Genomic DNA, 25,085 nt, shown 5'->3' with positions numbered 1-25,085 from the left:
ACAAAACAACAAGCACATCTGGTAAAGCAACTAACCTGAGAAGAACCAAAACCAAATAATCTCTGCTGCAATGCATCCTGCTCCTAGCAGTACAAACATTCTCTAACTTAGGAACATTGCAAGGATGAACGCTTAAAAAATGCACCTGCTGACACCATCAATTTGAGGAAAGCCAGTTACCATGTCCTTTGGTTCTGCCACCATGGGGTGGGTTGGACTAGCTGATGACTAACAGATGCCATAAAGTTCCCTGCCAAGAACAGAAGATGGGGGCCAGATCATTGTGCCAGAAAGCACAACCACCAGCAAAACACCACAGAGTGGCAATAATGCATTTTTATAAAGGAGTAACAGAAGAATGAGGAATCCAATTTACAGTGCATACAAATCTTCCAGAGCGTTAACAAGATCTTTTCTTTCCTTGAACTATGTGTTATGAAGGTGCTGCTTTTTTTAAAAAAATATTTATTAAGGGATTTATAGTCAAACTGAATAAATGTTGGACTAGTTTTATTTCCGAAGAGAGTCATCAAAGGGACACTGAAAGAACTGGTTTGACAACAATGTTTACTGGTCACATGACTCAAGTTAAAAATAGAACAGAAATCCTGGTAACAGGGAAAGATCTGGCAGAGAAGTGACAGGCGCCCCTTGATTGGACAAGCCCAGGAGCAGCAGCACGCACCTGAGATGGCAGTAAAATGACAAGCTTTTGGTTGTACTGTCAGTGTGTTTTACCTTCTGGAATGAGATAAAGTTAGCTCCTGCTGCTGAAGAAGTGTCAAGGAAGGAGAGAAGACCACAACCCAGCTCGCTTTCCAGCAACTCTCTAAAAGACAGAGAAGTCCACTGTGTCAATTCAGCTAGTCTCCGGTCTTTGAAGAATAGCCTGCTAAATTACTTCTCAATACCATCTGAAAAGAACTGTTCTAAAAGATCCCAGTCTAAGTATATTTTATTTTATTTTTTATTTAGAGATACAGCACTGAAACAGGCCCTTCGGCCCACCGAGTCTGTGCCGACCAACAACCACCCATTTATACTAACCCTACAGTAATCCCATATTCCCTATCACCTCCCTGCACTAGGGGCAATTTACAATGGCCAATTTACCTATCACCTGCAAGTCTTTGGATGTGGCAGGAAACCGGAGCACCCGGCGAAAACCCACGCAGACACAGGGAGAACTTGCAAACTGAACACAGGCAGTACCCAGAATCGAACCAGAGTCCCTGGAGCTGTGAGGCTGTGGTGCTAACCACTGCGCCACTGTGCTGCCCACTGTGCTGTGTATACTCGGAGGCCAGACTGTATGCCAGTTTTGGAACACATTATATCTCATCTGCTGTTTTCCTCAGGAAATGAAGTAATCAGCACTAGTGTTTTTTGTCGGTAACAGAGCTCTGAATTTTAAAAAATCCCTTTTATTTTTTTCGGTTAACCGGTATCTGTTTGTGTGTGTGTGTGAGGGACTAATGTAAAAAAAAAAAAGGGACTTTAAAATTTCAATCTGTGTGTTTATGCTTTACTTCATTACTAGTTAAGACTTGTTTTATAATGAACTGATAATTTTGTTGTTCATTGAAGAAACCTGGTTAGTGTGTTCCAATCTGGGAAAAATACAGTATATAACTGACCTTTTCGGCAAGTGGGAAAATTTAAAACTATATGTTGTGAACTCTGAGAAGTGGGACTAGAATAAACAGTGCACTCCTCCCACCTCAGTTGTAACACATGACATTTCCCACTGTTTAGGTATAGCACTCAGATGTTATGAAGTCGCAGCTGTGTTAGTTTCCTGTTACTACCACTACCATCACAACCTGACCTCCTACTGCATAGCTCAGATAATGACTTGCCTAATTGCTGCCTTGCTCATTCATAAACAAGGTGTCTGCAGTACTGTATTCTGCACTTCAAGTAACACTAGTTTTCAAAGCAATTAACTCCTTTGTTTCCTTTCTAGTTACCATAGTAATGGGTTGAGATAATTTAATATGCAGTTCAGAATTTCACTCACTGAATATGTAAAAGGGAATGAGTCATTTCACAAAACAGTACAGTAAAAATAAGTATTGTATCTTTTCTGCTGTACTCTTCCTGCCACCATCTCGCCCTTGGCAACACTTAATGTAGAAGCTCAATACAAACAGGACAGGGGATTTTAAAAATAATAAACACTGGAAAATTCTAAACACAAGCAGGCCAAACAGCATCTTCGAAACACAACATATTGCTTCAGCTGTAATTTCCATTTTTTTCTCTTTTTACGAACAATGGCCAAACCATCCTTCCTTCGGCTAGTAGAATCCTTGCTTCAAGATGGAAGTCCACCTGGGATCCCAATGGAAAGTCACCCACGCACACTCAAACATCAAGGCACTCCTGGAATGAAAGCTGGAAGTCCCTCCTTTGATTTTCCACCTTATTACTTCGCTTCCCCACATTTTCAAAAACGTCCTCAGAACCCTGCCAATGATCTACGGCCCCCACCACCCTGCTGTTTTTCATTTTCCTTTCTTCCTCCTGCTCAGTGATTGCTGTTTTCCTTCCTGATATAAAGTGCATTGAGGTGCCTGTTGTATATCAGAAGGAACATAGTTAGCTGTTGTTGTTAGTGTAGTTAGTGTGGCTCAGTTACCTCTAAATCACAAAGTTCAGGGTTCAAGTCCCACTCCGGGGCTTGAGCACAAAAATCAAGCAATTATAATTACAAGCAATGTAAGCCTGTCTTTTACTTCTACCTCACATTTTATAAAATGTACTTCCATCTCTGACACTGACCCCCAAATTAGCTGAAACAACAGGCCAAAAAGATCTTGACCTCCTGGCAGCCAGTTGTTATAACCTAGCTTATTCTAGAGTACATATATTTTAATCCTAAAGAGGATGTTATCAAGGAAAGCAACAGAATAATTACTATCTACAACACAATTCGCTACAAGCTACCAAATTAGTACTGTGCTGATGCAATATGTTCTGTATCTGTCACTAAATATCTGTCAACAAGATTCAATGCATTTGACAAACCTCCAGGCTCTGTATCAAACCAGTTTAATCAAACATTAAATATAGTTACTGAAAGATTATGCTACTGAATACACTTGCAGAGATAGAGGCAAGAGATCAAAGGAAATTACATAAAAAGTGAATGGGAAAGTTCATAAAAAGTGTTGAAGAATCAAATCCCCATAAGCTTTTCAAGCTGTGAACATTGCTGACAGACCTCATGATAGGTATGGATTTGAAAATAGGTGTGAGTAATTTCAACAACCAAATACCATTGAAATAAAAAGACTTTCCAAAACTTTTTATTTGCGTAAGCAAACATTTTTCATTGCTTCTACAATATCATTTAACATGAATTCTGCACTAGTATCTGTGGCATTAATTTCTTGTATAGCTCCCAAGATGACATTAAATATTGTGCTTCAAAAAAAAAGCAGTCACATAAAATGTCAATAAAACACTCAACTTAAGTTCTCCTCAATGCAGCTGCTAAACCATTTGAAATAAACATGCAAATGTGTTAAAATAAGTCAAAACAGGAATACAAGGTGATTGTTAACCACTTAATGCACAGCCAAAACTAAACCCAAAGCGTCAAAAAGAGCCAAGAAGTTAGACAAAATCTAAGCAACTGATTGCACGCATCATTTACGTCTGGTTAGGAAAGAAATGTTGGAAGTGACACAAAAAAAATTCATCAAGTCTAATGAAAATCCAAAAAGGGGGTGAAGCTATCCAACTGGCTCGTCACTTTCCAAACCAGTGAACAAAACTAGTGGTCACTAAGAAGGAGGCACTTTTGAAAGTTGTGAGACAGAGTGAAACATAAATTACAGTAATAAAAGCAAAATACTGCAGATGCTGGAAATCTGAAATAACAAAATGCTGGAAATACTCAGCATGTCTGGCAGCATCTGTGGAGAAAGAAGCAGAGTTAACGTTTCAGGTCTGTGACCTTTCATCAGAACGGGCAAAGTTTAGAAAAGAATTAGGTTTTAAGCAAGTGAAGGGGAATGGTGGGGGGTGGGGGGCGGCGTTGATGGGGAACAGAACAAAAGAGAAGGCATGTGATAAGGCAGAGGGCAGGAGAGATTAAATAACAAAGCTGCCATGGGACAAAGACAAACAGCGTGTTAATGCTTGTGGTGAAAGACAAAGCAATAGTCCAGAGAGAGCTTGAATGACAGAATGCATTAACATTCTGTTCTGATGAAGCATTAACATGCTCTTTGCCTTTGTCCCATGACAGCTTTGTTAGGCTTTGTTATTTAATCTCTCCTGTCCTATCACACAGCTTCCCTTTTGTTCTTTTCCCCCCCCCCCCCACCCTCACTTGCTTGAAACCTAATTCTTTTCTAACCTTTGCCAGTTCTGATGAAAGGTCACAGACCTGAAACATTAACTCTGCTTCTCTCTCCACAGATGCTGTCTGACCAGCTGAGCATTTCCAGCACTTCTTGTTTTTAAATTACTGTAACGTCACATGGCCTCTTTAGGAACATACAAACAAAAATTTCACAAGAAAGTCTGATCTCTACTGATGGTTTGGTTAAAGCATTTGAGGTGAGAAGTGTTCAAGAATTAAATATCTTTCTCTTCCTGCCACTCCCCTAGCCTTAAATAGAGCAGGGAGATATAAAGTAATGATCAGGCAAGCTAAATTTTTTGGTGGGGAACAAGAGATGGAAAAATTTCACCGACGACAATAAAATCTGATTCGACTAATGGGTTTCAACCTGCTACTTGGAATCCTGTTTCTACTGCTGCAGTGTCAAAACTGAACTAATGTAGAATATAGTAATCCAGTAATGCAGCAAGCAGATCATCATACTTCCACAAGATATGCCACAATTATCAATATGATAACATGAAGGATTTTTGTTGAGGTAGCGGTCATCCTAGGCTTCGGTAATATCGATCCTACTACGCTATTCGTTAAATTTTTCAGTTTTGTCCCAGTTGCAGTGCTCTTCATGAGCAATGAAATTGGAAATCACTCCCACTCTCAAGATGCAATAAATAGCTGCAATACTGGGTGGGGGAGAAAGTGAGAAGAATTTTCAATATAAGAGCAGGTGGGGTTTGAGCTCCCCCAATTAGTAAATGGGCTACTGGGTAAATGCATTATGTAGACTCGTACTGAAACTGTAAATATCACAATGAATTACAGAGAATTTTACAGCACAGAAACAGGCCATTCAGCCCAACAGGTTTATGCCAATTGGTCTTTATGTTCCACACAAGCCTCCCCCCACTTCACTTCATACCACCCCAATATATATCTCACCCCATCAACACATCAAAGGCTCCAAACTCCATCCCAGTCTGTGGTGTTCGCTTTTCTCAGCTGGGAGAGTGCTGCAACTGATCACAACCTTGGATTAGGAATGACAGTGTGGACGGTGAAGCAAACAGAACAATCATCCATTAATCCCAATGTGGAAAGATAGACATGCACATGCATACAGCCTGTTAACGGAGGACAAGGTCAGACTGGGTTGCCACAGATGAGCCACTCACTCACTATCTAGGCTCTCTGAAAAAGAGTGGCCACAGAAACAAGGCATTTGAGAGCTCCCCTGCACATAATCAATTAAAAAGATGAAGCAAAAAAGGTGAAAAAAATAACTATAAATGGAGATGAGGGTGTGATTTAAAGCCTGGCTACCCGACCCGAACCCGACCAAACCCGACTACGTGTCGGGATCGGGTCGGGTATTTGAAAAAATTAAAAGACTCGGGTCTGGGTCAGGTTGGCTGTTGTTGGGTCAGGCCTGGGTCGGGTTTTAATTTTATACTGGAGCCAGGCTTTATCTCCCCACACCATGGGCCCAGATGCAGATACTGGCCACGCCCAGCCTTTCAACATCCTTTCCCGTGACTCCGGCTGAGCAGCAGCAGCTTCTTACCCATCTCCGGAAGGAAAAGGCGCTGCAGGCACCGTCAGTGTCTCACACCCGGGGGGTCAGTAATGGGGAGCGAGACCATAGGCTGTGTCAGGGCTGCTCCTGGTCTCGATGTGTCTCAGACCGGGAGGGAGGGAGGGGTGTCAGTAATGGGAAGCTGGACCGTGAGCTAAAGCCTGGCTACCCGATCCGAACCTGACCAAAGCCAACAACATGTCAGGTTCGGGTCGGGTCTGTATTCTGCATCCAGCGTTCAGGCTCTGGTTGGGTCAGGCATTTAAAAAAATTAAAGGACTCGGGGCCCAGGTCGGGTTCGGGTTGGCTGTAGTTGGGGAGGGTTTTAATTTTATACCAGAGCCAGGCTTTAGTGTGATTAGTTTGAGATTTATGGGAGGATATTAGACACCAAGCAACAGTACACATTTGAAGAAACTAACCATTCGAGCGAGTAACACATTTGCAGCATTCATGATCACATTCGTAAGAGGAATTTGTTGCAGACATCAAAATAAATTTTCCGGTAAGAGGTTCTGCATTTAAAATACCCACTATATTTTACAGAAAACCTTACCGAAACAAACTTTCTTGTTGTAAAAAGAATCGAAGCATTTTCTGTTTACATTCTTAAAATTTATTTAATAAAAGTACTTCACATTATCTTGGCACATTCCTTCCTGTCTTCTACAAAAATAACCAATTTATTTACTTCCATCCACCCCCGCATTTCAACACCTCCCCCTAACACGTCCGTTGGACCTTCTAAAAGAAGCATTGCTGAGGAATGTGTGTGTAGGTGCGAATAGGATTGCTTGCCAAATTTAAAACACTGAAGAAATGTCAAATTCACCGATTTAAAACACACACAAGGATTTCACTAATTAAAACAGAAAATACTACAAGTGCACATCAAGTCACAGCATCTGGAAGGGATGTCATACTGTTCTGATGAAAGTTCCGACCTTTCTCTTCGAGATGCTGACTTTCCTCTTCTGCATATCTAGCATTTAGGGGACAAACAGAAGCAAAGACGTACAAAGCAATCTAAAGCAGGGACACTATAAATTGAAACAAATGAATTTCAAGTGAGTTATCAACCTCGCCTAAATCCTGAGACTGGATTACTGCTTTGTAACCACTAAACTTATTTCATGGGATGATTCAGTTTAGTTTGTGTTTGTTAAGAGTGCTGATTGCTGCTGTGATGAGTACAATGCACTACATATCGATGCAGAATGACATCCACACTGAAGGATGTTTCAACTGCAAGCTTACCAGCAATTTGCAGTCAACTGTATGACTTGTTTAAAGTCCTATAAATATGCAGGTAACTGTAGATTCAGCAGCTCTAGCATAGTTAACCCTTGTGCTTCAGAAGGAAGTGCAGAGAGGATTAGACACCCACAGAAGAAAACAACCCACGCATACTTTCCTGATGGAGTGAAATATGCTTGTAATGTACCTAGACACTGAGTTACAGCAGCAACATTCTAATGTATTAATCTTCTGTCCACTATTTTATGGCTAACTCTCCTGTAGCAGCAGGCACTGCTGCCTGTTTAGTTCAGCTGCGTGCTAATCTTCCGTTCTTTATCTCCGAAGGAACAGAGAAATATGCCCAATGATTAATGGAGCCAGTGCCTTCAGTCATAAAGCACTCACTATTGCTGTATGCTTACTGAATTAATTACTCTTCTTACTAGCATCCATTCATTTCCAAGTTCAGCTACAGGAAATCACTAGTCTCTAGACTGTGATCTTTTTGGGAAATGGTCACTTCCAGGTCAGACCCTAAATGAGCAACGCATGGCATTCTCCAAATCTGACCTGACTTTTTGTCTTCTAAATCAGTGTCCCGATATATCAATTTAAAGGCATTTTTACAGTGAATGACTCAGTTGCTCTTTGTTGACTGAACTCCATAGAATGAACAAGTCCGATTCTCATCATGGATCCATGAAAATGGGGGTATCTTATGCTTCTGCTATTAGGACACAGGAGCTAGACTTATTAAACAAATTAACCTTCTATGGGACACTGTACAACATCAAAAAGTTAATTCCTCAGCCTAATGGTAAAAGGAGATCAACAACTTGCTGAGATGGATGCCACTTGTCAGAGACCGGATGAAGTACTTGGTGTGACTGCTTACTGTATAATGCGATGCAGTGCAAACACAGATACAGAAACGCATCTATGCATATCTGATCATCAGTTTAAGACAGTTGACAGGGCATCAGCTCTGAGGTTTATAAAGTTGCTACCACTAAATCAATCAAGAAAACAAACAGAATATTTACTTATATTCTTGCTAATTCAGTAGAGTACAAAGTTGGAGGAAGTAATGCTAAAATTTTGCGTGTGCTTGAATCTTGACTACTGTGGCTGCTATTGGTCATGGGACAGAGTGCTAGAAGCTATATAGAGAAGCATTGAGGCTGACATAACTAGGAAAACCTGACTCTTCAGCCTTGAAAGATGATGGTTGGAAGCTAGAGGAACCTCAGGGATAGACAGAAGATTAAAAATGACAGGAAAAAAAACAGGTATTATCAGGAGCACTACTTTAAATTAGAGCAGTTTAACAAGAGGGCACAGGTTCAACTAGCAAAAGGCAAATGACAGGAAGGTCTTTATATGGAATGAAACTTCAAGGTAGTGGAGACAAATTTTGATTTAATTTAAGAGCTGGTTGCTGCAGTAACGGAGACTGTAGAATTCTTTTGGTGAATGATTTATGATGGATTGTAGGGTTCTCCTCCCCATCTATATACTTAAACAGTTTCAAAACCAATATAGTTTGATTCTGTGTCCTCAAGGGGTTGTGTTATACTTGTTACTTAAGTGTGCTTCAAGTTACACAACAAAAGTTTGTTAATACAAAGTTGAAACAGATGATCAGATAACCTGATATATACACCCACATACACAAAATTCCTGGCAATACCCAGAATGATCTGAATGATGCAGTATTATGCAACATGTTTCTGTCCCAACCTGTCGCACATTAGAGGATGCCATTGTGCATCTGTTACAGCAAAACATCTCCTACACATACTAAGATTGCCATTTCAGCTGCACCTTACATTTCAAGACATGAAAGCATGCAGGTAAGACAGATGCAACAAATTCACCATATTTTAATGTACGACTTATTCAGAGAAAGAATGCAACGCAGTAAAATGGCCAATAAATACAGTAAATCCATGATTTTTGTGCAAATGTGTAGAGTTTGATCAGGATTAAATGCTCTGTACATTCTGTACACCCTGCAACACTATAGTGTCAGAGCAGCTGAACACCCTCTACAATGCAAGCTTTTGCTTCCAGATTCACGTTTGCTGCTCCAACCATGAAAACAGTAAACTTGGTGTTTCCGCTCTTTCATCTTTGTGAATAACACAGGATGCTGACTAAATTGAATGTGCAAACTAATTACAGCTTCCACTTGCTCGCATGGCAGCATTTCAAAATAATGACTTCAATTTTCCTCTGGGATAATACAAAGCACTAAAACATTCTTGCAGCATTACAGGAAGGAAGGAGTGCTCATTGCTCCCTGTGGCTTTTCGACATACCCAGCTCTATTCCATGGTATTTAAGCATTAAAACAGGCTTGAACAAATAACATTTGGCCAATGGAACAAAGGAGGGGGGGGGGGGGGAAGCATTCGACCACCTGCCCCCATGCACCCTCGCCACATACACTTTATTCTGTTAAAGTAGTAGCTTTTCTCCCCTTAACATTAAGTTGGCAGATGCACTTGCCTTAGTTTGGGACTGAGCCATTCCAGACAGAAAGGTCCCACATTTGATGTCTGCTCTGTGCTCAGTTAACTAATGTCAGCCTGGGTGGCATTTGGGACACAATTGGGCTCAGATCCCTGGGTGAATAGAGGGTATTTTCTTTCTTAAATACCAGGGCTCCCATTTTTGATCATTATTCAGTGGCTCCTACTGGAAAGAGAATGTATGGAGATGTTGAGCAAGAACGATCTGATGTAATGGTGTGGGGGTGGGGGATGGTAGATCCAGGGTCCATGGAACTGTACTTCAACATAAAAATTAATGTAATCAGTACAGCTTGGCACAAAAATGGGGTGATGAGGGGAGAAGGGAAGAAAACATGCACTTGGTTACGTATCACTTCTAATGACATTTTATAGCAAAGCAACAACTTATGTTTATATAGCGCCTTTAAATGTTATAAAATGTCCCAAGATGCTTCACAAGAGCATTATAAAACAAAGTATGACACCGAGCCACATAAGGAGGTATTAGGGCAGTTGACCAAAAGCTTGGGGCAAAGAGCAGGTTTTAAGGCGTATCTCAAAGGAGGAAAGCAAGGTAGAGAGGCAGAGAGGTTTAGGGAGGGAGTTTCAGAACTTAGGTCCTCAGCAGATGAAGGCCAGGCCACCAATGGTGGAGTGATTAAAATCGTGGATACTCAAGAGGCCAGATTTAGATGAGCATAGATATCTCAGAGGACTGTGGGCTGCAGGAGATTGCAGAGATAGGGAAAGGCAAAGCCACAAAGGGATTTCAAAACAAAGACAAGTATTCTAAAATCAAGATGTTTCTTGACTGGGAACCAATGTAATTCAGCGAGTGCATGGGTGATAGGTGAACAGAACTTGGTGAGAGTTAAGACACAGGCAGCAGAGTTTTGGATGGCCTCAAGATTAGGGGCAAGTTCAAGGACAGAATGTGGGAGATCAACCAGGATTGTATTGAAATGGTCAAGTCTCGAAGTTACAAAGGTATAAATGAGCTGAGCTGAGTCGGGCACAGGTCAGGCAATGTTATGGAAGTGCAAACAGGCGGTCGCAGCAATGGTACGAATATGTGACTGGAAGTAGATTTCGAATTACATTATTTGGCAGTACCAGCCCAGAATTCTCATTCCAAAACACACTCACTAAAATCAACTGCAAGAGAAAATATATCAAAGCACAACTTCCATTAAGTTCAGTTTTAGTTTATCCTCAAGTTACTGCCCCTATGAAAACAGTCAAAGACCAGGACAGTAATAGAAATTTGATTGAATTATAACATTCAACATATTAATCACCAATGAAATGAGGTTTAACATCAACTCCACAGGACAAGTGATAGCCAATCTATTCTTACTCTAGTGACCATCTCGAGCGTAAACTGACTGCTGGGACATGTACATTTTCAGCAGGTGCTCCTGAATAACTATCAGGAGCACAAACCACAGTTAAATTACACCCCACCCTTGCTCTGTAATCCAGGGCATTTTGAACATCCTAAAACACTTCAAAAATTTGCACCGCAGCAAATAGCTTTAAAATGCCTTCCTAAAACACTGCAAGCATTAAATCAAAGAGAAAAACAATTTAAAATGGGAAGTATTCATTTCTATTTGAAGAGAAATAATTCGCGTCCCCCCCCCACACCCCCCCAAAAGCAAATCTCAAATTGCAATTCTCCCACCAAAATACCCAAGCACAACCATCACAACAACAACTTGCCTTTATACAACACCTTTAATATGGTAAAACATTCCAAGACACTTCACAGCAAAATTATCAAGCAAAATTTAACACTGAACCACATAAGGAGACATTAGGGCAGGTCACAAAAAAGATTGATCAAAGAAGTCATCTTAACGAGTAAGTGAGAGGTAGAGAAGTTTAGGGAGGGAATTCCAGGGCTTAGGGCCTTGGCAGCTCAAGGCACAGCGGCCAACGGAGGGGTGAAGGAAAATCAGGGATGCACAAGACCAACAAAGCAGGAATAGAGTTCTCTGACAGTTGTTGTACTGAAGATTACAAACAGGATGGGTCAAAGTCATGGAGGGATTTGAACACCAGGATGACAATTTTAAAATCAGATCATTGCCAAACAGGGAACCAATGTAGCAAGCACAGTAGCAGATCAGTGAACGGGACCTGATGACAGTCAGGAAAAGAGCAGCAGTGTTTTGGATGAGCTCAAGTTTACAGATGGTTGAAGATGGGAGGCCAGTCAAGCAAGCATTGGAATAGTTGAGTCTAGAAGTAACAAAAGCATGGATAAGGGTTTTACCAGCAGATAGGCGGAGACAGGGGTGTAAATGGGTAATCTTAGAGATGGAAATAGGTGGTGTCGGTGGTGGAGAGATCATGGAAACTCAGCTCACAATCAAATAAAATTCCAAGCTTGCAAACAGTCTGGTTGAGCTTAAGAGAGTGGTCAGGGAGACGGATCGAGTCAGTAGCTAGTAAACAGAGTTTGCGATGGGGAAAGAAGACAATGGCTTCGGTCTTCCCAATGTTTAATTGGAGGAAATCTCTGCTCATGCAATACTGGATGTAGAACAAGCACCATGACAAATCAGAGGCATTGAGGGATGTGGTAGAGCTGGGTGTCATCAGCATATTTTGTGTTTTTGGACAATAAAGATCACGAAAAGTATTTAATGTAATTTGAATTCTAATCATAATTACTATCAACTCAGAGTTGACAGTGTTTGACCATACAACATTTCAAACAATGGCTTTAACGTGCAATTTAGTCCGTCATTCCTTAGTGGCATTTATATTAGATTCATTGAGATATTAATATTCACAACCAAAACTTTCAATAATTTTTCATTTTTATTTGCCGCATTGCAGATTTTTGAAATAAGGTGAGATCATAATGCAAGATTTGAGATAATATTGAAAGAGAATGTGATGAGGGAGTAACTGCAGTAAGATAGTGAAATAAAAATTGTTTCTATGAATCACTGCAGAATGAACACTTAGCAACACAGATTATAACTTCCCGTCTACATGTCTGGAAAGGAATCAGAGTCACTTTGTAGATACCTGTATCAAAGGTTGTACACACCGCTTCCTAATTGTAGCAATGCTACGGACAGCTGTCTATATCAATGGACGTATACACCCCTCCTGCAACTGTAACAGTAAGAGACAACTGTTATGATTGTAGTATTAAACTGCTAGGATTTAACCCCTGATTCACCCATTAATTCACTGATCACAAATGCAAGATAAAGGGAAATCACCTTATCAGACCAAGTTATCAATTTAAATAGAAATTGTCATTTCTGACGTCTTTTGATTATTTCTGTTCAACAAAGCATTTTGCTTTTTATATATATGTACTTTAAAAAAAAAGTTCTTTATAAATTAGAATTGAAAACAAATGGTTTGAGCCCCGATTTTGAAATTTAAAAGCTCCAGTTAGAAAGAATTTATAAATGTGAAAAAAGTTACAAAAGTGCAGCAACCAGAAGTCAAGAATGGTGGCTGTGCGTATATATCCAACCTGATCGCTTATCTGAGAGATCACCCAGTTCATAAAGCAAAACGCCATCCTCAACGACAATGACGTTTCAGTGCATGAAGCTGCATTTCTGCATGTGCAAGTACTGCGCCACCTAATGGTTGCGCTATCAGCAAACGCAGCCTTTTATAATACGGCGACCAGAACTGCACGCAGTACTCTGGTTCAATACAGGTTTAGCGTAACTTCCCTACTTTTCATTTCTATCCCTCTTGAAATAAAGCCTAGTGCTGGGTTTGCTCTTTTTTTTTTAAAAAAAAAGGGACTTGCTAATCCGAGGCTTTTAATGATTGGTATATCTGCACTCAGATTCCTTTGTTCCTCCACCCCACCTAGACTCGCACCTTTCAAGTAATGTGACCTCCCTATTCTTCCTACCAAAATGTACTATTTCTAAATGTGTTGAACTTCATTTGCCAATTATTTGTCCATTCTGCAAGTTTATTAATGTCTGCCTGTAATTTGTTGCAGTCGTCCTCAGTATTGACTAGCCCCTTCCCGCAACAAAGTGTGGTGTCATCCGCAAATTTAGAAATTGTTTTTTGATCCCCAAGTCCAAATCGTTACATAAAATGTGAACAGCAGTGGTCCCAACACTGATTCATGAGAAACACCATTACCCACCTTCTGCCACTCTGAATAACTACCCTTTACTCCTACTCTCTGCTTGCTGTCTTGAAGCCAGCTGGCAATTCATTCTGCCACTTGCCCTGACTCTGCATTCTCGGACTTTATTCATTAGTCTATTATGGGGCACCTTATCAAAGGCCTTTTGAAAGTCAAGATAAATTACAACTACTGCAATGTCTACACACACTATCACCTCCTTAAAAAAATTCAATAAGGTCAGTCAAGCAAGGCTTTCCCTTTTGAAATCCATGCTGACTATTCATTATAGATCTTCATCTAATCTCTCCTTTAGTAGGGATTCCATTATTTTTCCTACCACCAATATTAAGATGACTGGTCTATAATTCTCTGGGCATGTTCTGTCCCCCTTCTTAAACATCGGTATTACATTAGCTATCCTCAAGTCCTCTGGGACTACCCCTTTTTCTAATAAATTATTAAATATGTGTAGTAATACCTCTACTATCTCTCCCCTGCATGCTTTTAAAAAGCATGGATGTAATCAACCCAGACCAGGAATTCTGATCCTCTGGGTTTGATTAGTTCAGTCAATGCATCCTTTATTTTATTATAAATGCATTTTTAAATGTTTCCCACTATTGTTCTGCATTGTTTGCCAATATGTTTGCCTATTTATTTCCCCAAATTTTGGGGAAAAGTGTCTGTCCACCAAAGCTCCTCAGTCTCATCCGTTCCTTCTATTTCAACATGCACTGCACTGTACAGTTTGATGGCTCCACTCCATTCAGAGTAAAGAATGGAGTGAAACAGGGTTGTGTCTTAGCCCCACCCTTTGGCATCTTCTTCTCCATGCTCCTGACCTTCGCCTTCCCTGCAGATATGGAAGGAGTCTACATGCACAGTCAGATGGCAATCTCTACAATCTATCAAGGCTGAAAGCAAAGACAAAAGCACATCACGCCCTGATCAGAGAACTCCTCTATGCTGATGATGCTGTGCTACTCGCTCACACGGAAACTCAGCTACAAAAACTCATGGACTGTTTCTCCCATGCCTGCAATTTGTTCTTGACAAAAAGCATCAAGAAAACTGTGATCATGGGGCAAGTTGTTGCATCTCCACCCCTGATCACACTAAATAACACTTCACTAGATGACAGACAATCTGACCCTTGACGCAGAGCTCAATACACACATAGGGAAAGCAGCTACCACTTTTGGCCGACTTGCGAAATGCACATGGTATAACACCAAGCTGACACTTAAGACCAAGCTGATGTTTATAAGGCCCGTGTTCTCAACGCCTTGCTGTATGGTTGTGAAACATGGATGGCTCACAGCGACCTGGAAAAGAAGCTCAATAATTTCCATCTTCGCTGTCGATAGTGCATTATGGGTATATCTTGGCAGCACAAAATCACAAATATGGCAGTCCTCTCCAAGGCAGAACTCCCAAGTGTGTTGGCATTAATCAAACAGAGGCGGCTTCCGTGCATCGGATACGCCAACAGGATGGCAGATGGTCGCAAACCCAAGGACCTTTGGTATGGTGAGGTAGCTGGAGCCAGACGACCAGTGGGGCGCCCAAAGCTCCCCTTCAAGGATGCTTGCAAGCATGACATGAAGATGCTAAATGTCCACTATCGCACTTGGCAGTCACTAGCTGGCCAAAGGGGGAAATGACGACACATCCTGTGGGCTGGTGTGCACTAGAGCAGCTGGCAACAGGTGCCATCAAAAATAACTCACAGCATCACTTGGCAGCTTCACGTGCAGCACTTGTGGCAGATCCTGCCTCTCAAGGATTGGCCTTCACAGTCATCAACAAAAGTGAACCAAGAGAAGACACCACACCTAAATGAATTGTTTGCTGCGTGTCCATTATCTTTTGTCCATGGAAGGATGCCAACCATTTATTTTCCCAAGTTCTATTCTCAGCCCCTCAAAATCAGCTTTTCTCTAATTTTTTGACCTCGTTTACATCATTCTTATGTCTGTCTCTATTATAATCTTGAAATGCACTGTATTATGGTCCCTTACTTTTACTTCTCTTATCTGCTCTAGTTCATTCCCTATTATTAGATGCAATAGTGAATCTTCCTGTGTTAGGCTCTTTATATACTGGATTAGAAAGGAAGTCCTGTACACATTGTAGGAACTCCATTCCCTTAGCCCATTTTGCTACCTCTTCAGTCCAATTAATATCCAGGTAGTTGAAATCCCCCATGATTAATATTCTATGTTTTTTACTCAATTCCCTAATTTGTCTGCATATTTCTTCCTCTACCTCCCTTCCAAGTGGTCTGTAGACTACACTTATTAGTATAACTGATCCTTTATTTTCTCTTATCTCTAGCCATATGGATTCTATTTTTGTCTTTCTGATAGCTACTTGCACTTGCTTTCATTGCTGTACCATACACAAGGATCCAATTTTCACCGGGGTTGGGTGGGGGGGGGGGGGGGGTGGTTGGAAGATGGGAAACTCCTCCATTACAGCAAGTATTAGTGGTACTACCGCAGATAAATTTTAATTATTGGACAACAGAAACTTTGGCTTTGATGATATTTACTCAGGGCTGGGAAATGACCAGGAAGGGGAAGATTCTTGGACAAGAAATCTAGAAGCATGGATTTCTCAGAAATTAATTGCAGGACATCATTTAGATTTTCTCAGCAGGTTTCTCGCCTGATAGCCAGCCAAACTAGTTGTCTGTTGGGCAGAAACGGAGTCAGGGACCGTATGTCAGTTAAGTGAGTGTGTGAGAGTGAGAGTGAGAGTGTGAGGAGAGTGAGAGTGGGAGGAGAGTGAGAGTGTGAGAGTGTGAGAGTGTGAGAGTGTGAGAGTGTGAGAGCGTGAGAGCGAGTGTGTGTGTGGGGGGGGGGGGGGGGGGGTAGGTGGGCAGGGTCATACAATTGTGTGCAGGTTACCGTCTTGGGCCTGGAGGAAATGCTCCTGCTCTGCCTGGCCCACAAGCAATGCAGTAAAGGCACTCACCTCATGGATCAAGCTCTTTTTGGCTCCTTTTACCTGCCAGGATCCCCGCAGCCCAATAGGAGTAAAAATACTCGGAGTAAAAAATATGTTACGACTGAGGAGGGAGGAGTGCCATGTCTTTTCTAGTTCCACTTCTCCACAGGTCACACCATATATTTAAATGTTTACCCAGTTACCAACATGGTCAATCATATGCTCTACTCTTTATCCAAGAATAAAATACACCAACCAAGTTTCTTTAATAAACAAAAAAATCAGTTTATTATAAAACAAGACTTTTCCAGTAATGAAGCAAAGCATTAACACAGATTGAAATATGAAAGTTCCCTTTTAAAATACCCCCCACACACACTCTCACAGAAAAAAATAAAGAATTCTTTCTGCAGAGGTCTGTTACAAAAAGTAGGCAAAAAAAAAATACTTTGGCCAAATACTTGCTAATTCTTGAAGAGAAAAAATTATGATATGGAAATATGTCAGTTGTCCCTTTTGGTCTGGTGTCCGAGTACATGTAGATGGGTCACTGGGATCTTTTCTGGAGCAGATCATTTCAGGCAGCGTCGAGAATTAATCTGGCAGGTTTTTTCCAGCTTCTCAGGAGAAATGTGGCATCAAGGGTTTCGGTTATCACACTGAATATGCAGGGTTTTTTTCAAAGACAGGAGAAAAAAGGAAAATGTACTGGACCTCTCAGGATCTCAGAGAGGAGTAGGAAAAATGAGCTGGTTTTTTTTCTTAGCAGGCTGATCTTCAACTGCTTTTCAAACAGTGTCCACACCCCAACTGAACCAAAAAAAACTCTCAGAAGCGAAACCCCAAAACAGCCAGTCAGAACCTCCTGATCCTCATAAATCTTGACATGTCACTTCTCTGTAAACATCTTCCCCAGGCCATCAACGGTTCTGTTATTTATTGAGCCTAAGGCAGGTGACATCCAGTAAAGGTTTTCAAACACAGCATCTCAATGTCCTTTCAGTGAATTGCCAAAAACAAAACTAAATCCAGCAGCTATGAAATCTTCAGTCTTCCAAAATCGTATCCATTTCCACCATTTAAATGAGTCCTTAAAAAATGTGATAAAAAATGGAAGCACTTCCATAAAAAAATAAAAAACCTTGCTAAAACAGAGGCTCACAGCCCGACAGCTGATCAGTCACCTCCACTAAAACTGGAAGTGAGTGGGTTATTGGTGGGTTTCAGAATTTAAAATTTTGCCCTTTTATATTCTTTCAGACAAAGCTCCAAGCATGTTTACGTATATAGAACAGAGTGCTCTTAACAATAACTGGCAACAAAAATACAAATGACCAACTGTAGAAGCACTTGGCTAGTCACCACTTTCGACTCCAAAATATCTTATGAATTTTGCCATCTAGACTCACCTTCCCAAACCTTCGCCCACGACTCCCAACTTTCCACCATCGAAATGAAGAAGGTACCAATAAAATAAAATTACATCAATTTGAGATTTTTATTTAAAAATATCTAGTCAGGCACCAGAACACCATTTGAATTTTTCCCCACAGGGACTCCAGTGGTATTTAAGATCAGACCATTGAAGATTTTTGGATATACTCTTTTCCTCCCAGTCTTAAAATTATGACAGAGTTTCAATTCCCTTTCTTTATTGCAGTGCCACGTGTATATCCGCTGTGAAGAAAGGGAAATTATTCATGGATTATTTTGGAGTAGCAATGCCAATTCCAAAATAAATAAATCCCCACTCGCAGAAACTGCCAGGAATTGTTGTCAGGCTGCCACTCAATGCCCGTGGAAGAGTACTTTCCAACACTGTACCATACCAATGCTCACAGACCATTCTCCCACATAGCCCACACAGAATCAGAAGGTCGTTCCTTCCAGCCAGGGTTCTCAAACAGTTTCTGGACAACACTAAGAATTAAAACATACAATTATTCCCAAATATGCATTTCACTTTCCAAAATTAGGGAAAAAGGCAGCTCATGTCAAACAATCTTTTAGAATGAAGTCAATCTAATAATGGTCTGTTTGTGCTTCCCTGCCCCATCTTTCCTCCCATCAGTACTCTAGGTTCATTTCCACCACCACCCCCCAAACCCCAATCTAGGTTAAGATTATTTTGAGCAGACCTGTCAGGTCTCCATTGCACAAAAAAATGGCTTTTTTAATAAGCATCATTGTAAAAAGCATATTTAAAACAAAACGCTTCATTCAATGCCTGAAAGATTCTGCCCATTTCACCTCCCCTTATAAAATCTCAGTGGTAACAATGGACTTTGACATTATCCACAATAGGGAAACAAACCAGGGTGGGTGCACAGGTGCAGGGAAATCCATATACTTTATCAATGGATGAGTTTGTTAGCACTAGCTCTGTGCTCGCATTGAAGACAACTAGTCTCCTTATATAAAAGCAAAAGCAGTTCTGAAGAAAGATCATCGACTTGAAATGTTAATTCTGTTTCTCTCTCTGCAGATGCTGTCAGACCTGTTGAGTATTTCCTGCATTTTCTATTATTTCAATATCCTTATATCATTGACTCAGTATGAGAGAAAATGCTGAATAGTTACAATTCACAAATATATGACTCTCTTGCTTTCCTCTCACATAATTCACCGTTGACACAAGTTTTCTTCATTCCTTTCCTAAGGTCACGGATTCATGCTGAGATACAGTTCCATGCTCTTATCCATCCTAAAGACCATTTTTTATTGAGGTGATACCAGAGAGATGGGAGTCGATCACCCACTGAATCATGGAAGATGCAGAAGCTAAATCTAATCTTGACCTCATCCCAGGATATGAAAGGCCAAGTGGACAGCCAGTAAAAATATGCGTGGTTAAAAAATGAAGCATTTGGTGATCTTTGTCAAGCTTATTTTTTGAAATTGGTAATACTAGTTACAATATACAAAAGGTTATGGTTAACCATTGCCAGCAGTTTAAACAAACTAATTTACATCACTTTCAGGCTAATCTTCTAACTTCAGGACAGGGCAGAGACGTGCCTAGTTCCAGAAGACCTTGGTATAAATGCTGCCACTGTACATGGATGGTAACTCAGACAGGTTGCCTGATTAAGTATAGACAGGGAAGTGTCTGCATATTAGGAAGACTGAATTTTGGTGTGGGTCAAAGGATCAATTAGCATGCCAATGTAGACTGATACAAAGACATTGGGTTGACCTGTTATATTGAATATTTTATGTTGGCTGGATAGACAAAGTTTCAATTATTACAGACTTCAAACTGTGGATAGGGTCGGGGAGAAAGAAACATCCTAATTAATTGACAAAAGATGTTAATTGTAATTAAAAATGTTCTCATTTGTTAATGTCTTTTGTTCGGTTGTCAATTCACAGGTTCTCAAACTAGGTTTCAGATCACCTGGTACAGAATCAGGATATCCAGGCAACTGAATTTAGAACAAAGATATGAGTTATTCCTATGCATAGGGATTAGACAGGGTTTTGTTCATTTATCTCTTCTATGCTAAAAAGGTTGCCCCAGTCTCTGAGTCTATACTTAATAACTTTCTGAAGACAAAGGGAATTACATGGAAGGACATGATACATTCCAATAAACAAAGCACAGCGGTAAGAGTTCTCAGTTTGATCCCTGGGTCTTGCTATCTTTTAGCTAGATTGGTCAGGTGAAAATGCACTCCAGTTCATAAGGCATAATACAACCAGTTGCAGTAGCATATCGAGCATAAAATCCCAAAACGTAACATCAATTGAGTTTGACTGGAACAGTCTCAACAGTCCAACAATCGAACACTCAGCCTCAAGGGTCACACATTAAGAATGGCCACTTGGAGAGCACAAAAAACTGAAGAAATGCATTTGGTGAACTATTCCCTCTGCATCTACTTCACAGCTTCAATAAGTAAACACTTACTCATTATTTGCCACCACTTGTCACTGTTGAAGAAACTACAGGTACATGTACGTCTAGTTATTTGTTCTACTCCTGTTCGTTCAATTTGTAAGGAGGTATGATCTATTAATTCAAACGTAACATACTTATTTGGCCATTGTTACAGTAGATTAATTTACCAATAAAATCCTTCTCTGTGAAGCACAATACACTCAATAAACCCTAGGACCAAACTATAGTGTTTCATTTACAAACCACCAAACCCTGTCAACATGACATACTGGGTGTGTCTTAAACATTGCACACCCTGGAAACATTATTCTTCTCAACAACCAAGAGTGGGTGTCACAAATGAAACAAAAGAGGGGTGTTGCCAGGAACGTACACTGCGCATTTAAAAACTCACTTCTTTGGAGGATCACAGAAACAAGCTCAAATTACCAATGGATTGTGACCATTGTAATCATTAGTCTTCAGCCTTCAAGAGTCATTCCAGATGACAGAGAATTGCTGGACATGTAAGTTTAATCCTGAACTAATGTAGAATAGGCCCAAGTTCATATATTCAACACAAATTGAACTAATAGAAACACATCAGAGTTTTCAAACATATACAGGAAACACATATAGAGTTTCATAAATCCATCAGAGCTGACCTTTACAAAGACAAACAGAATTCTTTAGATCTACTTCCAAGTGATTGTACTGTTTGCTTCCAAGATGTGAAGTTAGGGATAAATCCTCCCACACATACTTCAAGATGTCCTGTGTCCAACTGCTGGGAACTGTCACTATAATTCAGATCAGTGATCACATCATTCTTTTCTAAACCTGGCCTTCACTATGACTTCCTGTTAAACAGCTCCTTCAGAAGATCAGCTTGTGGATGCAATAACTTCAAAGTAAAATTGCTATACAACAGCACCTCCTGTATAACTGGATCTCAATTTCAACAGGACAGAGTTAAATGTTTAGAGCAGCCACCGCTGTGGTGATGTACTAGCACAAATTCCACAATGATCACTGTGATACAATCACATTTAGGGAGGCCTTGTGAATGGCACAAACTTGCGCTTCAATTATTACATAACAAAGATACAGACAGAATAAATGAAGCATTGTACGGATCATTAAATCATCATCTCCAATTGCTTCTATCCCAAACAATTTAGGAAGGGCAATAGGTATAGTTGTGCTGCTCGGTGTTCAAGTAAATCCAATAAGAAAAGGTCGCACAATCATTACACTTTGTTGTTATTCAGACTTCAACAGAGAGGAAAAACACACACACAAACAATGGAAGTGCGTCATGGAATTCACTGGATGGGACATGAATACTGTTCAAAATAATGTGCCTTGCAAATTATTTCAACTATGGATTATATCATGTGCAGTGATATGAGGTTTTACTTCTCAGCATATCACAGGGCAGCAGCAAACTCGATATGCATTCTATATATATATATATGCACAGACGAACACAATTATACACATTTACACACAAACACACAGAGCATTGCAAGATAACAACACTGAGGGGTACAGATGAACAAAGTATCAAACAAACAAAGCTTGAGTGATTCATCAGTATCATCTGAATTTGATTAAATGCCCTTTATTTTCTTAGCAAAAATTCCAGTGCACATTATATAGAGAACACTGGACACATGGGGAATGATTGCAAAGCCATACTATAATCAGAGGCCGAAAAAAAAATGCATCTTCTAAAATGTAGACTCAACATTTACAAGATAGTCACTGCAATTTCCAAGGTGACACACTATGTTTGCATTTGGTAGTCTGGCTGCCAGTGCACCAATTTGAATTTGACCATTTTAAACTGCACCTTTCCTTCACAACACTGGAAGAAAAGAAAAAAGATAGAAATCAGAAATATAATCAGATTTCCAAAACCTTCAGCTCAGTCAGTTCAGCCAAGTTAACAGGGACAGTGGGACTTTTTTTGGGAGGGGGGGGGGGGGGGGGGAGAAAAGAGAGGAGAGAACAGGAAGTGGGGGGAAATAAGCAGAATTTCTATACAATCTAGTCATAACAAATATTGTACTGTATTAATGCTCGCCAAATCATTGACAGATATACATCCCAGAAGGAGATCAGAGAACAATGTCCTTCTGTGTCCCTTCGTTTCTGCAGGATATTACAGATGTTTCATGTACTATCACATAATAAGTGGAGTACTTTGAAGGCAGTTTGACGGTTCACCAAACTTGCCTTTTTTTCCCCCACAAGCCTGAATATCTTGCAATATTGTCCCAGATTTTTTGTTTTATATATTGTCTTCAACAGCAGCTGTCGCACAGACAAGTAACGTTAAAGTTAAGGCGGGGGCAGAGGCTGGAAAAAGGCAAAGAGAATGAGTATCTGCAACAGATACCTTATGTTAAAAACACTGGGTAGAAACCCCTAAAAAGTTTCCAAATTGCACCCATTGCATGTGTGGGTGTGTAGATATTTGGAACAGTAACACTGTTTTGGTGCTTGATCCAAGCTGTATTTGTACAGGAGTGCAGAATCAGGGAATTGTTGAGATTTTGGAAAGGAATGAAGGGTTTGCACTGGGTGAGAGGGAGGGACTGTGTCTGAAGATAAATTCTGTCCTAATTAGTAGCAGCTGTGTGTCTATTTTTGCAATACTTTGTAGCAGTAATCAGGAAAACTGGACAAACGGTCAGATTTTATAGTTTAGTTTCTAGCTTCTATCACCTTCGCCCCCAGAATTTTCAGTGTTCAGTTTTGCTCAAGTTTGGGCCTTTTCATTTTTATTGATTCCCTTCGCTAAACTGAACCAAAAATTTCTGCCAACATTAACATTCAAAAGTATACTGGCCTCCTCCGCTTCTTTAGTCTAAAATATTCAGAATAAAGTGACAAGATTATAGCCAAAGACTTGCAGGTTGATAGGTAAATTGGTCATTGTAAATTGCCCCTAGTGTAGGTAGGTGGTAGGAGATCTGAGGGAAGGTGGGGATGTGGTAGTGAATATGGAATTAGTGTAGGATTAGTATAAATGGGTGCCTGATGGTCAGCACAGACTCGGTGGGCTGAAGGGCCTGTTTCAGTGCTGTATCTCTCTATAAGGCTGTAGTTGGAGCAAAAGATCCCTGGAATTAGTCAGTTATTGTGTAGCCTTTGAGAACTATCCAAGGACAAATTCTCACAGGAAGCTGAAATTCTCTGAAAAGAACGTTAAAGAAAATCCTTTTCAAATAACATCCTATGTACTTTGCAATTCCCCCCAGTGTTTATTTCAGAAAACTTGGGGCTGAATTTTACCAGCCCCTCGACGCCGTGGGTCGTGGCGCAGGAGCCGGTAAAATTCTACGGGGAGAGGCCCTCAGCTGTTAGGAATTTCGAATACATGAAAGATGTCGAGAAGGTCCCACCACATATTACTGGCAGCGGGGGGGGACCTTGGTGTGGCGCCTCCCCCCCCCCCCCCCCCCGCTCCGCTTGGCGGCGGCACCCCAATTACCATATTCAAAATGGTACTTATCTCTGCAGATTATGCAGCCCGCCGCCCTTCCATGCACACTTCCGGATTTTACGTTGAACGAGGGGTCGTCACATGCCTTCCCTTTCCCGAACAGAAAAGCCAGCGGGTCATCAGAGGCAGAGGTGTTCTCTACTGAAGATAAGTTCAGATATTCAGGGGTCTCACTCTGCATTCTGGAAGGGAGGAGGAAGCGGGGGGATTACAGGGATCTCAGCTCTGCATTCTTAAAGGGAGGGAGGGATGGGGTCTAGGATTACTCAAGGGAAAGATGTGCAGGCATGAAGGAAGGTACTGTGTACCCTCCCTCCATAAACAGTGTACAGTCTGCGTTTGTTTGTGTTTGTGAAGGAGCAATGGCACTCTAGTCACCGTGTATGTGTGAGGGTGCCAAAAAGGGTAGGAACATGAAGGTTATATGAATGGTGGGGGCAATCGATGCAGCTGGTAGGATCTTGATGTGGTCATACTGTGCCACTCAGTGTTGGCCAAGATGGGCAAGGCCATACCACACCACATAGTTGATCCATGAAAGCAGACGATGTACCCGTCAACACCAATCCCTGCCCTGTTAGGAATTTCGAATACATGAAAGATTTAACTTTATTTATCACATGGAAATAGGTATGGCTGATCCTACATTGTGTGATCCTCTGCTCCTGAGGATCTGTCTGTGCCGGAGCCAAAATCAACAGGCAGGTGCGGTCCACGTAGAGGCCCCCGGTCGTGAGCAGCAGCCCCCAAGGGGAGCTCACCATTACGGTCGCCGTGCATCTACAGGCCCCACATGACATGGCATCAGATGTCAGAGCACCTGTATCAGAAGCGATTGTACACGTAAAGAAGGTGGTGACCTGTCGCTGTGCCCTGCTCAAAGATGACCTGCAGCCCATGGGCTTCCGTGAATATCCTGTGC

General features: G+C 41.0%; 1 protein-coding gene across 16 annotated transcripts in view; it reads right to left on the bottom strand.

Annotated features, from left to right (window-relative positions):
- sipa1l1 (signal-induced proliferation-associated 1 like 1) overlaps positions 1-25,085 on the bottom strand; it is a 371,020-nt gene that overhangs the window by 172,258 nt on the left and 173,677 nt on the right. The window contains exon 4 of one of the 16 annotated variants that reach the window (XM_068039563.1): positions 12,728-12,817. The exons of 13 other annotated variants lie outside the window; for them this stretch is intronic. The gene's annotated coding sequence lies outside the window, so the exon portion shown is untranslated. Of the gene's footprint in view, positions 1-12,727; positions 12,818-20,679; positions 20,702-21,314; positions 21,414-25,085 lie in introns of those variants that run through there. 2 more of the 16 variants (XM_068039571.1, XM_068039572.1) reach the window with 2 other exon arrangements.

This window comes from Heterodontus francisci, chromosome 9 (genome assembly GCF_036365525.1).
Source record: "Heterodontus francisci isolate sHetFra1 chromosome 9, sHetFra1.hap1, whole genome shotgun sequence".
NCBI classification, from domain to species: domain Eukaryota; kingdom Metazoa; phylum Chordata; class Chondrichthyes; order Heterodontiformes; family Heterodontidae; genus Heterodontus; species Heterodontus francisci.
Note: the sequence above shows the minus strand (reverse complement) of the source record. Positions and strands in the feature narration are given on the sequence as shown.